The 15,540-nt window shown below is 35.5% G+C and overlaps 1 protein-coding gene across 2 annotated transcripts in view; it reads left to right on the top strand.

Annotated features, from left to right (window-relative positions):
* Positions 1-15,540, top strand: part of LOC140612208 (membrane-spanning 4-domains subfamily A member 13-like) — a 74,564-nt gene that overhangs the window by 44,380 nt on the left and 14,644 nt on the right. The window contains exons 8-9 of one of the 2 annotated variants that reach the window (XR_012013507.1): positions 898-1,041; positions 11,218-11,274. The gene's annotated coding sequence lies outside the window, so the exon portion shown is untranslated. The remainder of the gene's footprint in view (positions 1-897; positions 1,042-11,217; positions 11,275-15,540) is intronic. The other variant, XR_012013508.1, reaches the window with a different exon arrangement.

Consider the following 15,540-nt stretch of genomic DNA (forward strand, 5'->3'; position numbering starts at 1 on the left):
GAAAAAGGATGTCAGTATCCCTAGGCATTATAAAAATATGAGGAAGGCAAGAGATGCTTGTTTCTGAACTCCAATATAACTCCTTCAAATTTTTTCAGGCTTAACTCCTGTATTTGGGTAGTAGGGAGATGCAGGGAGGGGTGGTTTATTCAGCTGTGCCAGAAGAAGGCATGTCTGAGAAACATCTATCTGAAAACCAACTAAAGTGCCTTCACAGTGAGTTATGCTCTACATATCAAACTTAGAATTTTCCTCTGCCTTTGACTCAGAAACTATCATAGATAGTCTGGCTTCCATGGGCAGAGATCATCCTCAATCTCCATACCTCCTAAGGGTTCCTAGGAAGTGTAATAAGAAACCAGGAATCCTAAGGGTTCACTATACTTTTGACTCTTGTTTATAAAGGACAGGTGACTCTGCTACAAACCATAGTTACAGATGGGCATGAGGGTGGGTAGAACAAGAGGAATCAAAGTCCAAATACCAATTTTTGGGAATATGAGAGAAGGGCAGGTAAGGTTAAAAATACCAAATCTGGTAGCCTATAGAACATAAGAGCTGTATCTGCAGATATGGGTTGATGGCCACATAGTGACTGATGAATATTGAGGGAAATGAATTCTTTCAGGGCTCTAGGGCTCATGCCGTATGATCCCTTGAACCAAATAGATAAACAAGCCCCTAGTACAATTTTATTGGGCATGTAAATAGTCATTGCATCTGAAAATTGCTCTGAAATGATAACATAACCTCCTTATTTGAATGAAATGTTAGGAACCCTAAAATTATGTCAGGTTGTCACTTTCCTTCTCCATCTCAACTTTTTCTTCATGTTTGTTCCTTTCAAAGGCTGGACTAGAATAGTAGTAAGTAATTAGTGTCATTATTTTCTTCCAGGCCATACAAATAATGACTGGTCTGAATATTCACTTTGTGGGACTGCTCTGGACTTATTTGTTACTCTCACAAATTTCTGCATTTGGAAAACCATATCTTCCTCTCTCAACAGTAACAAGATACCCATACTGGTCATCTACATGTGTAAGTGAATAATATACTCCCTCCTTGTTATTAATTACATATTCATCACATTCAATGACAATTTCTGAACCAAGCAGTATGTCAGAGATAGAACACAAAAAATTCACAATCCTTATTCTCAATGAGCGTATCCTTATATCTAGTTGAAAAGGAATGTATCAGTATGAAAAAAACGTAGATTCTTACCAGTAATATTCTTTCATATTAAAAATATGTCTTTGTTAAAGGGACACTTTTTACATACTCCTTGGATAAAGGGAACAATAGTAAGATGCACAAGGAGCATTTGGGGGAAATAGAAAATGATTAGTGACTGTTCCACTAACCATCGGTCACTTATTTTGCCAGTGGGGCAAGTAAGATGAGAGAGCATAATGGCTAAGGAAATGAGGGACATATAGAATGTATGCAGGGAAAGAAAAGTGAAATCTTTTTGTTTTGTTGGCCCAAGAATAATTTGGTGGAATTGAAAAGAAATCTCTAAAGAAAATTTTATTGTGTCTGAGAGTATGGTGGATGATGCAACATTGTCTCCACAAATCCTGAGGCATTATAATAATAATAATGATAATGATAATAATAATAATAATACACTTGAAATTTGGTCATTCAACCAGTACTTACTGAGTACCCGCTATGTGTTAGGGCCTGTTCTTGGTGCCTGAAGCATATCAGCAAACAAAACAAATCCCAGACTTTAGAGAGCTTTATTCTAGCAAGGGTGGTATGTTAGAAGATGATAAAGTGATAGAAGTAAAAAATAAAAAGTAGAGTAAGAAGGAATGAAGGTTCTGGGAAGGTAGCAAAAGGATATAGGTTATCATTTTAAATTGGATGATAGAGGTATTTCTTATTGAAAAAATTACTATTAGTAATCTATTGTCATATTAAAAACCATGGCAAAACACAGTGGCATACAACCAAAAATACAGTGGACCCTTGAATAATGTGGAGGTTAGGGACACTGACTCTCTGTGCATTGGAAGTCTGTGTACATTATTCAACATAGTACTGGAAGTCCTAGCCACAGCAATCAGATAAGAAAAAGAAATAAGAGGCATCTGTATTGGTAAATAAGTTAAGCTGTTATTATTTTCAGATGACATGATCCTATACATATAAAATTTTACAGACTCCACCAAACAACTACCAGAAGTAATACATGAATTCAGTAAAGTTGCAGGATATAAAATTAATACCCAGAAATCAATAGCATTTCCATAGACTACTAACAAAGCAGTAGAAAAGAAATTAAGAAAACAACATCATTTATAATTGCGCCCCCCAAAAAATACCTAGGAATAAACTTAACCAAAGAGATGAAAGGCCTATACTCTGAAAAGTATAAAACATTGATAAAATAAATTGAGGACAGGGATGTCTGAGTAGCTCTGTGGTTGAGTGTCTGCCTTCAGCTCAGGTCATGGTCCTGGGCTCCTGAGATTGAGTCCTGCATCAGGCTCCTACAGGGAGCCTGCTTCTCCCTCTGCCTGTCTCTGCTTCTCTGTGTGTAGCTCATGAATATATAAATAAAAAGCTTAAAAAAGAAAGAAACTGAAGAGAGCACAAACAAATGGAAAGATATACCATCCACATGGATTTGAAGAATTAATATTGTTAAAATGTCTACAGATTCGATGCAATCTACAGATTCAATTCAACCCCTATGAAAATATCAACAGCATTTTTTACAAAACTAGAAACAAGTAATATTAACATTTGTATGAAACCACAAAAGACCTTAAATAGCCAAAGCAATCCTGAGATAGGAAAACAAATCTGGAGATATTAGAACCCCAGATTTCAAGATATACTGCAACGCTGTAGTAAAACAATATGATACCAGGACATAAATAGAGACATAGATCAATGGATCAGAATGAAAAGCTCAAAAGTAAACCTGATTGTATGGTCAATTAATCTGTGGCAAAGGAGAAAGAATATATAATGGAGAAAGATAGTCTCTTTAATAAATGTACTGGAAAAACTGGACAGCTACCTGTAGAAGAATGAAACTAGACCACCTTCTGAAAACAACTCAGGTTGGATTAAAAATCTAAATGTAAGACCTGAAATCATAAAAATCCCAGAAGAGAGCACAGGCAATAATTTCTCTCACATTGGCTTGTAGCACCATTTTTCTAGATATGTCTCCTAAGGCAAAAGAAACAAAAACAAAAAAATAAATTATTGATACTCTATCAAAATAAGAAGCATTTTCACAGCAAAGGAGACCATCAGCAAAACTAAAAGACAACCTACTGAACGGGAGAAGATATTTGCAAAAGACATATCCAATAGGGGTTCATATCCAAAATATATAAAGAACTTACACAACTCAACATCAAAAAAATGGGCAGATGACTGAATAAACATTTGCTCAAAGAAGACATACACATGGCCAACAGACCCATGAAAAGATGCTCAACATTACTAATCATCAGGGAAATACAAATCAAAACCACAATGAGATATCACCTTACAGCTGTTAAAATGGCTAAAATAAAAAAGACAGGACATAACAAGCGTTGACAAGGATGTGGAGGAAAAGGAACCCTTGTGCATTGTTGATGGAGGAAATGGAAAATAGTATGGAGGTCTCTCAAAGAATTAAAAATAGAAATACCATGTGATCCAATAATTCCACTATTGGATATTTACACAAAGAAAACAAATACACTGATCCAAAATGATATATGTACACCTATATTTACTGAAGCATTATTGATAATAACCAAGATATGGAAGCAACCTAAATGTCCATCAATAGATGAATGGATAAGGAAGATGTGGTAGACACACACAGACACACACACACACACACACACACACACACACTGAAATATTATGCAACCATTAAAAAGAATGAGGTCATGCCATATAAGACAACAGGGATAGATCTAGAGAGTATTATGCTAAGTGAGATAAGTCAGACTGAGAAAGACAAATACCATATGATTTCACTCATTAGTGGAATCTTTAAAAAATGAAAAGACAGACAAAAGAAAGGCTGAAACCCATAAATACAGAGAACAAACTGGTAGTTACCAAAGGGGAAAGGGTTATGGGGAGGGAAAGATGGGTGAAGGAGAATGGGAGGTAGAAGCTTCCAGTTATGGAATGAGTAAGTCACAGGAATAAAAGGCACAACATAAGGAATATAGTTAATGATACTGTAGTAGAGTGTATGATGACAAAGGGTAGCTACACTTGTGATGAACATAGCATAATGTATAAACTTATCAAATCACTATGTTGTACATCTGAAACTAATATAACATTATGTGTCAACTATACTCAAAGAAAAAAAGATAATCTGTGATAACTTCTGACTCCCCAGAACTTAACTTTTAATACTTTACTGTTGACCAGAAGACTTACCAATAACATAGAGATAATTAACACATATTTTGTATGTTATATGTATCATATACTATGTTCCTTCAATAAAATAAGCTACAGAAAAGAAAATATTAAGAAAATCATAAGGAAGATCAAATATATTTGCAGTACTCTACTGTACTTATCCCAAAAAATCCATGTATAAGTGGACCGACACAGTTCAAACCTATCTTGTTCAAGGGTCAACTGTATTTATTTCTTTTTTTAAGTTTTTTTTTTAAGATTTCTTTCTTTCTTTCTTTTTTTTTTTTTAATTTTTATTTATTTATGATAGTCACAGAGAGAGAGAGAGGCAGAGACACAGGCAGAGGGAGAAGCAGGCTCCATGCACCGGGAGCCCGACGTGGGATTCGATCCCGGGTCTCCAGGATCGCGCCCTGGGCCAAAGGCAGGCGCCAAACCACTGCGCCACCCAGGGATCCCTCTTTCTTTCTTTCTTTCTTTCTTTCTTTCTTTCTTTCTTTCTTTCTTTCTTTCTTTCTTTCTTTCTTTCTCTATTTATTTATTTATTTATTCATTTATTTATTTATTTATTTATTTATTTATTTATTTATTAAGCCAGCCAGGTGCCCCTGAATTTTATTTTTATTTTTTTACCTGGCAGTTTATTTATTTATTTTTATTTATTTATTTTTATTGGAGTTCAATTTGCCAACGTATAACATAACACCCAATGCTCATCCCATCAAATGCCCCCCCTCGGTGCCCATCACCCAGTCACCCCCACCCTGCCCACCTCCGTTTCCACCACCCCTTGTTCATTTCCCAGAGTTAGGAGTCTTCCATGTTCTGTCTCCCTCTCTGACATTTCCCACTCATTTTTTCTCCTTTCCCCTTTATTCCCTTTCACTATTTTTTATATTCCCCAAATGAATGAGACCACATGATGTTTGTCCTCCGATTGACTTATTTCTCTCAGCATAATACCCTCCAGTTCCATCCACGTCGAAGCAAATGGTGGGTATTTGTCATTTCTAATGGCTGAGTAATATTCCATTGTATACATAGACCACATCTTCTTTATCCATTCATCTTTCGATGGACACCGAAGCTCCTTCCACAGTTTGGCTATTGTGGACATTGCTGCTATAAACATTGGGGTGCAGGTGTTCTGGAGTCTCACTGCATCTGTATCTTTGGGGTAAATCCTCAGCAGTGCAATTGCTGGGTCATAGGGCAGATCTATTTTTAACTCTTTGAGGAACCTCCACACAGTTTTCCAGAGTGGCTGCACCAGTTCACATTCCCACCAACAGTGCAAGAGGGTTCCCTTTTCTCCACATCGTCTCTAACATTTGTTGTTTCCTGCCTTGTTAATTTTCCCCATTCTCACTGGTGTGAGGTGGTATCTCATTGTGGTTTTGATTTTATTTTAGTGAGAGAAAGAGATAGCATGGAGGAGGGGGAGAGGCAGAAGGAGAGAGAGTGAGAGAATCTCAAGCAGACTTCTCACTGAGCATGGGGACTGACAGGGCTCAGTTACAGGACCATGAGATCATGACCTGAGTTGGATGCCTAACTGACTTAACTGCCCCAACTGTATTTCTTACTCATGTATCTGTAAACTGGCAGAAATTCGGGTGATCTAGGCTGGAATCCATCAGGTTTAGCTCAAACTGCAGGTCAGTTAACAGATCTGTTCTATATCTATCTCATCCCCCTTAGACTACTGGCTACTGAAAGCATATTCTTCTCACAATAAAAGGCAGGAATACAAGAGGACAAGCCTAATTACACAAGAATGTTTCAATCCGTGGCTTGGCTCACATCTACTAACATTTCAGCCATAGAAAATAAAATGGCCAAGTTGTAAATTGAGGTACAGAGAAGCATAATCCAACCACCATGAGACCATGGCAAGAATATGGAAATATATTACTCCCTGGAAGTAAAAAAATTGTGGCCAATAATTCAAAATACCATAGTGATATTTGAGCAAAGATTTGAAAAAGTGAGTTTTTGCCAAATGTGGAGAACATCCTAAGAGGAAACATCCAGAACAAAGTCTTCAATGACTGATGTGTCTGCAATGCTCCAATTAAAAAAATATATGGCCAGTATTACTGAAGCTGAATGAGAAAGAACAAGAGTATCAAAAAAGAAGTCAGAAAAATAATGCGGTGGGCGGGGTGGAGGGGTGGGGAGGGGGGCTAGATAGCATAAGACTTCAATGGCCCTTATAAGGACTTTGACTTTTTATTGTAAGTGAGATTGGACTTATTGTAGTGTTTGATGAGCAGAGTTAAATAATTTGATTTAAGTTTTAAAAGGCCCACTTTGACTACTGTGTTGAAAAGATAATGAAAGGGGACGAGGAGACCTTTAGAAAGCTACTAAAGGAACCCAGATGAGGGGCACCTGGGTGGCTCCGTTGGTTAAGCGTCTGCTTTTGCCTAGGTCATGATCCTGGGGTCCTGAGATGGAGCCCCAAGTCAGGCTCCCAGCTCAGCAGGGAGCCTGCTTCTCCCCCTCCCTTTGCTATTCTCCCCTGCTTATGTTCATTCCCTCTATCATATAAATAAGATCTTAAAAAAAAATAAATCCAAATGAGACCCAGGTGAGGGTAGTGAAAAATAACATGACTTTAGATATATATTGATGTAGAGTTAATTGAATATCCTGATGGATTGGTGTGGAATACCAGAGAAAGAAAAAAGTCAAGGGGAATGCTAAAGTGTGGGTTAAAGCTAACAGAAGGAATGGATTATCATCGGCTGCTACAGGGATGACTGTGGGATAGAGCTGGTTTTCAGGGAAGATAAAGAGTTTGTTTTGAACATGCTGTGTTTGAAATATTTAATATTCAACTGGAAATCTTGAGTAGCTCGTCAGATATAGAATCTAGAGTTGAGAAGAAAGAGCTAGGCTTCAGATATGAGCTTGGGAGTCACTGGCAGGTAGATGTTTGAAACCCATAAAACTGGATGAGATTACCAAGGAAGTGGGTGAAAATAAAGAAGATAAGATGGTCCAGGACTAGAGCTATACTGTCCAGTGCAGCAGCCACTTGGCACATGTAGCTATTGAGCACTCAAAATGGGACTAAACCACCCTGAGAAGTGCTATAAGTGTAAAATATACACCAGAGTTCAAAAACTTAACATGCATAAAAAGAATGTAAAATATATCATAATTTTATATTGATTCTATGTTGAAATGACAATATTTGGATCTATAGGGTTATATAAAATAAATTATTAAAATAAATTTCACATGTTTATATTTACCTTTTAAAAATATTTTTTTATTTATTCATGAAAGATACAGAGAGAGAGGCAGAGACATAGACAGAGGGAGAAGCAGGCTCCTCACAGCGAGCCCAATGCAGGACTCGATCCCTGGACCCAGGATCACGCCCTGAGCTGAAGGCAGATGCTTAACCACTGAGCCACTCAAACTTCCCTACTTTTTAAATTTTACTTTTATTTCTTGGTATATGTGTGTAAAATTAAACTTTTGGCACATAATCATTTTATTGCAATGTTTTGGGACGCCTGGGTGGCTCAGCAGTTGAGCCTTTGGCTTAGGGCGTGATCCCAGGGTCCGGAATTGAGTCTCACATTGGGCTCCTTGCAGGGAGCCTACTTCTCCCTCTGCCTATGTCTCTGCCTCTCTCTCTCTCTCTCTCTCTCTCTCTCTGCATCTCTCATGAATAAATAAACTCTTTATTGCAGTGTTTTAACATTTTTTTAAATCTTTTTTTATTAGTGAAGTATAATTGACATACAATGTTTTATTAATTTCATCTATACAACATTTTGATTCCACAATTCTGTACATTACTCACTGCTCAGCATGATAAGTGTAATCACCATCTCTCACCATGCAACATCATTACAGTATTATTGGCTATATTCCCTATGCTGCACTTTGCATTTTGTGCCTTATTTATTTTATAACTGGGAGTTTGTGCCTTTTAATCCCTTTCATCTATTTTGCCCACCCCCCGCAGAACTCCCTGCTAGAAACCACCAGTTTGTGCTCTGCATTAAGAGTCTGTTTTTTTTTGTTTTTCAGATTCCATATATAATCATATGTATTCGTCTTCCTCAATCTGACTTATTTCACTTAGCATAATACCCTCTATATCCTTCTATGCTGTCACAAATGTCAATATTTCATTCTTTTATATGGCTGAGTAATATTCCATTGTCTGTGTGCATGTATGCACACATGACTTCTTTATTCATGGATCAATGAATACTTGAGATCACTTTTCATATCTTGGCTATTGTAAATGATGCTGCAGTAACTATAGGGGTACATATACCTTTTTGAATTAGTGTTTTAGTTTTCTCTGACTAAATACCAGTACTGGGTGGTATTCTATGGTATCTAAATTTTTTTTTAGAAACCTCCATACTATTTTCCACAGCAGCTGCACCAGTTTACATTCCTACTAACAGCACATAAAGATTCCCCTTTCTCCAATTCCTGGCCAACACTTATTTCTTTTTACTTCTCTTAGTGTGTCCTGGAAAACTTAAAATTACATATATTCCCCACATCATATTTCTATTGGACGATCCTGGACAATAGTATTCTGACTGAAGATAGTGCCATGGTTAGATTGTTTTACTGTCATTCTATGAGTAGGAAGAGGTTGGATTTGAGAAAGCTAGGAGGGCAGCATAGTTTAGATAACAAAAATGAGGACCTTAATTCAATTTTAAGAGTACCAAATGTGTATATTTTGAGTGAAGAACAAATGAGTCAATTGTATTAATATCTCAAATAATATTATGATCATGAAGGCATTAGATTACTAATACTTTCATGGAGTTATTAAAACATTGAATTAAAAAATTTGTAAGATTTTATTTATTTATTTGAGAGAGGGAATGAATAATCTAGAGAACACAACCAGGGGGAGTGGCAGAGGCAGAGGGAGAAGCAGGTTCCCTTGAGCAAGAGCTTGATCCTAGGACCCTGGGATCATGATGTGAACTGAAGGTAAGCACTTAATCAACTGAGCCACCCAGGCACCCCCTGAATCAAAATTTTAACGAGTGAAAAAATTCCAAGTTTTGCCATTCAATGTAAAATATTCCAAAAGAAAATTGCTGACAGTGAATTAGATTTGGTACATTAGCATCTATATTAATTCTCTGGATTATATAAGGCTGTTGGAGAGAATTTTTGTGAGTTAGGTGCTATTGTTTGTTATCCCATTTTTAATTTTTTTAACATATACATATAATGTAACCAAAAATCCAAACTTATAATTGTGTATCTCAATTATCACAAAATTAATATATCAGTGTAACAATACCCAGGCCAAAAAACATTTTTTTTTGCAAATTTCTAGCATCTCAGAAGTCCCTCTCTTGTCCCTTCTCTCTCCCTCCTGTCCTAACCATTAACCTTCAGTATTACTCTTAGATATTTTTAAACTTTTTAATAAGTATCATATAGTATGTATTATTTTGTATCATGCTTCTTTGCTCAATTTAAGATTGTGAATCCTGGGCAGCCTGGGTGGCTCAGCGGTTTAGCACCGTCTTCAGCCCAGGACGTGATCCTGGAGACCTGGGATTGAATCCCATGTCAGGCTCCCTGCAGGGAGCCTGCTTCTCCCTCTGCCTGTGTCTCTGCACTCCCCCCTCCCATGTCTATGAATAAATAAATAAAATCTTTAAAAAAAAAAGGATTGTGAATCCCATCCTTGTTATTGTTGCACTCATTCATTATTATTATTGTTGATTAATATTCCATTATATTAATATACCATGTTTATGTAATTTAATGGATGGACACTTAGGTTGCTCCCAGTTTGGAGTATTATAATACTTTCAGGGACCATGTAAGGAAATGAGTTCTGGAAAATATAGTTCTGAGCCTTAGGTGCAAGCTAGTAGGACCCCAAGTTGACTATAAATAATTCAGTGAATTCCTCTATATGTAACTATTAAAACAACAGTACAGTAACACAGAAAGGTGGAAAATATGAATCTTAATTTTACCAATGAAAAAAAAGCAAAACTAATGATAGGGTAGGTAATTCCTACTGAGTCACATAGAAAGCAAGGTGCAAAGAATTCAAATTCAAATCCTCCAGGCCCCAAAAGGCTATTTAGTATTGACATGTTAGTGGCCCCATTTTTCTGGGGAAATAACATTCCTTCTCTTTACTATTAATTGAATAGTTAATTTTTTAATTCTGTGGTAAGTTTCCATGTATGCATAAAGTTGCACCAATGAAAAAAAGTTTTCTGATACACCCTGTCATATTTCTAACAAGTTTTAGGAAATGATGGAAGATTTCAGGACAAGCTACTCATGGAAGACATTATGTGGTATTATATTTAAATACGTAAAATGAAACTTAAATAATTTCTAAATTATATTTTCCATTACTAAAATATTTTAAACATTAAATGAACATTAAATTAAAAGTGTGTGGAATCACCAAGATATAACACTATCAGTAAATTCATTCACTGGATACATTTTCTTGTAATTCACCTTAGGGAATCAATAAATTATGACTGACAAAAATATGAGTAAAATTTGACCCTCCTTTTTCCCTATGAAGTAAAATTAAGATGCTCCTATTTCCATTTCCAATGCATGTGTTACATTACTGAACAGAAACTTCATACCTTCTCCAACTCTGTAATATAGAACCTTTGAATTATTTTCTGAATGATTTTCTCAGTGGTCCCACTGAAGAATTAAGATGCTCTTCTTCATGTTACAACATTCCAGAATTCTATGACTCTTTTTATATAAACATAATGACTGAGTCTTAATAAATATGATTTCTGTTTCCAGTTTATCTTCTCAGGAATCTTTGCAATAATGATAGAGAAGAGGCGTTCACCACTCTTGGTAAGTCAGAATGTTTGTAGCAACTCTAGAGATAACTGTTTTATTTGCCAAAAGAAGGAGGATCAGACAGGAGGTAGAATTGTCTCTGAGTCACTTGAGAAAGAACCCAACTGGAGGCATCACACCTCATAATATCAAACTATACTGCAAAACTATAATCAAAATTGTATGGTACTGGCACAAAATAGACAGATGAATGGAACAGAATTGAGAGCCTGGAATTAAATCCCTGCATTTACAGTTAACCAATATTTGACAACGGAATCAAAAATACCTACTTGGGAAAGGATAGTCTTTCCAACAGATGGTCCTGAGAAAAACTAGATATACAACATGCAGAACAATAAAATTGGATCTCCATCTTACACCACAGTTATTTATTTTAAATATATACTTTAAATATAGGTCTATATTGACCTATCTGTCTATAGAAGACTTTCCAAGAAGTTGGAAAAAAGGCATTTGTTGTGAACACCAAGCAAAAGGGGGCTATAATAATATACAGAGTAGGTTTTAAAGCAAAAATTATCAGAGGTTTTTATTAGAAAGAGACACTGCATAATAATAAAAGATTTAGTTTGACACAATGTATAATAGTCCCAAATATCTATTCACCTATTCATGTAGCTTCAAAATAAGCAAATAAAAATTGACAAAATCAAAAAGAAAAAGAAATCTACAATCATATTTGGAGACATTATACAAATTTCTACCAGAGATTAGAAGAAGAAGGTAATACCTCCCAACTCATTATGAAGATAATATATCATTTATTCTAAATCTCTACCCGGATCTTACAAGAAAATTACAGACCAAAATCTCTCATGAACATATATGTAAAAATCCTAAAATATATATATTAGCAAATAAAACATAGTACATAGTAAAAAATACAAATAGAATGATATATCATGACTAATTCCAGAAATGCAAAGTTAGATTAACATTTGAAAATAAATCAGTGTGGGGGCACCTGGGTGTATCATTCAGTTAAGCATCTGACTCTTGATTTCAGCTTAGGTCATGATCTCAGGATCATGAGATCTAGCCCCGTGCTGGGCTCTTCATTGGGCATGTAGCTTGCTCGAGATTCTCTGTCTCGCTCTCCCTCTGCCTCTCTCCCCCTCTCTCCTTCAAGAAAGAAAGAAAGAAAGAAAGAAAGAAAGAAAGAAAGAAAGAAAGAAAGGTGTAATCCATCACACTAAAAACATAAATACCAAATGATCAACTCAATGAATGCAAAGAGTGGTAAAATCAATAAAAGGTATCTATCAAAAGAGAGGGAGAAATAACTTTATGCTTAATGATGAACATTTTAACACTTCCCATAACATTTTATCTTTCAGCAAGAGAGGTATATAAGCTATCATCATGTTTCTTCAGTATTCTATTTAAGATGTCCTATTAATTGCAATAAGTCAAAGAAAAAAGAAGTATATGATATTTTTTGGAAAGAAGAAAAAATATTTTTAGATGACAAGTTTTAAGAAATAGTGAATTTTACAATGTCTTCAGTATACAAAAACCAAATCAGCTATCTTTCTATATGCTTGCAGAAACCAATGGATAAACCAATGTTAAAATACCACTTACATTAATATTAAAATTATTAAGACTCCTAGAACAAATATGCCAAAATATGTGCAAGACTTCTCCTCTGAAAAAAGACAGAAGAAAACAATATAATGGCATCTTTAAAGTACAGGGAAAAAATTGTCAACTAGATGTCATATCCCCTGAAAATATCATTCAATATCGATAGTGAAATAAATTCATTTTCATATAAACAAAAGCAGAGAAAATTTTCTATTATCAGATATACACTACCAAAGAAAGTTAAAGTTCCTCAGGGTGAAGGGAAATGATAAATATGTGGTATGTTAGCCCACTATTGCTGCTGAAATAAATTACCACAAGCTTATTGGCTTAAAACTATATAAGTTTATTATCTTACAGTTTTGGAGATCAAAAGTCTCAAAATCAAGATGTTGACAGAACTGCTTCCTTCTGGAAGCTATTGAAAAGATTTTGTTCCTTGCCTTTTTTAACTTCTAGGGGCTGCCACATTCCTTGGCTGGAGCTACACCATTCTAATCTCCTCTCCTCTGCTTCCATAAATACATTGTCTTTTTCTCTATTATCCTGTCTCCTCCCTCTTACAAGGATCCTTGTGATTACATTACATATTTCAGGATAATTTCCACATCTCAAAATCTTTAACCTAATCACATATTTACATATTCACAGTTTCTGGGGATTAGGACATCTATGATGGAACCATTATTTAGCCTACCACATATGGGTAGAGATAAATTATTATGTTTTTTATTTAATCTTTACTGACTACTAAAAGCAAAGAATTGACCCCTAAATAGCCAAAAGCAATCTTGAGAAAGAAGAAAAAAGCTGGAGGTATCATGGTCTCTAATTTCAAGCTATGCTACCAAGCTATAGTAATCAAAACAGTATAATAATGGCATAAATATAGACACATCAATCAATGGAACAGAATAGAAAGCCCAGAAATAAACCCATGCATATTTGGCCACCTAGTCTATGACAAAGGAACCAAGAATATAAAACAGGAAAAGGACAGTCTCTTCAATAACTGGCATTAAGGAAACTGGACAGACATATACAAAGGGATGAAGCTAGACCACTATCTTACACCATACCAAAAACTAACTCAAAATGGATTAAAGACTTAAATGTAAGACCTGAAAACAAAATTTCTAGAAGAAAACAGGCCATTAGCTCCTTGACATTGGTCTTCCAATGATTTTTTTTGGATTTGACACCAAAGGCAAAGGCAACAAAAGTGAAAAATAAGCAAATCGAACTATACCAAATTAAGGAGCTTCTGCACAGCAAAGGAAACTATCAACAAAGTTAAAGCCAACCTACAGAATGTGAGAAAATAGCTACAAATCATAGATCAGATAAGGGGTTAATGTCAAAAATATAAAAAGATCAAATAGAACTCAGTAGCAAAAACACCAAACCAGTTTGAAAATGGGCAGAGGATTGAAATAGACTTTTTAAAAACTATTTTAAAGTTTTTATTTAAATTCCGTATAGTTACTATTCAGTGTAATATTAGTGATTCAACACTTCCATACAACACATACAATACCCGGTGCGCATCACAGTAAGTGCCTTCCTTAATCCCCATCACCTATTTAACCCATCCTTTCACCCACCTCCCCTCTGGTATCCATCAGTGTGTTCTCTATGATTAAGAATCTGTTTCTTGGTTTGTCTCCCACTCTTTATTTCCCCCCTTTTGTTTGTCTCTTAAATTCCACATATGAGTGATATCATACGGTATTTGTCTTTCTCTGACTGACTTATTTCACTTAGCATAATACTCTCTAGCCCCATCCATGTTGCCAGTAGCAAGATTGCATTCTTTTTCATGGCTGAATAATATTCCATTATATAAAAAAATGCCACATCTTCTTCATCCATTCATCAGCCAATGGACACTTGGACTGCTTCTATAATTTGGATATTGTAGATAATGCTGCTATAAACATCAGGGTACACGTATCACTTTGAATTAGTATTTTTTTGTATTCTTTGGGTAAATACCTAGTAGCGCAATTGCTAGATCATAGAGTAGTTTCATTTTTAACTTTTTGAGGAACCTCCATATTGTTTTCCAGAGTGGCTGCACCAGGTTGCATTCCCAGAACAGTGCAAGAGTGTTCCCCTTTCTCTGCATCCTCACCAGCACCTGTAGTTTTCAAAGAAAACATACAGAAGGCCAACAAGTATACAAAAAGAAGCTCAGCATTACTAAATACCAGGGAAATATCTATCAAAACCATAATGAGGCCAACACCTCACACCTCTTAGAATAGCTAAAATCAAAATAGCAAAAAATAACAAGTGTTAGTGAGGGTGTGGAGAAAAGGAAACCCTCATGAACTGTTGGTGGGAATGAATTAGTGAAGTCACTATGGAAAACAGCATGAAGGATTCTCAAAAAATTAAAATGGAACTACTGTGATATTCAGCAATTCCATTTCCAGGTATTTATTTGAAGAAAACAAAAATACTAACTTGAAAATATATATGTGAGAGACTGGCAAGATGGCAGAAGAGTAGGGGTCCTCAACCCATTTGGTCCCACAAACTTACATAGATAACTTTCAAAATATCCTGAACACCTATGAATTAAAACTGAGATATAAAGAGAGAACAGCTGGAATGCTACAGAGAGATAAGTTTTCACTTCTAACAAGGTTAGAAGGTGAAAAAAAT

The sequence above is a fragment of the Canis lupus genome, chromosome 21, assembly GCF_048164855.1.
Source record: "Canis lupus baileyi chromosome 21, mCanLup2.hap1, whole genome shotgun sequence".
NCBI lineage: Eukaryota > Metazoa > Chordata > Mammalia > Carnivora > Canidae > Canis > Canis lupus.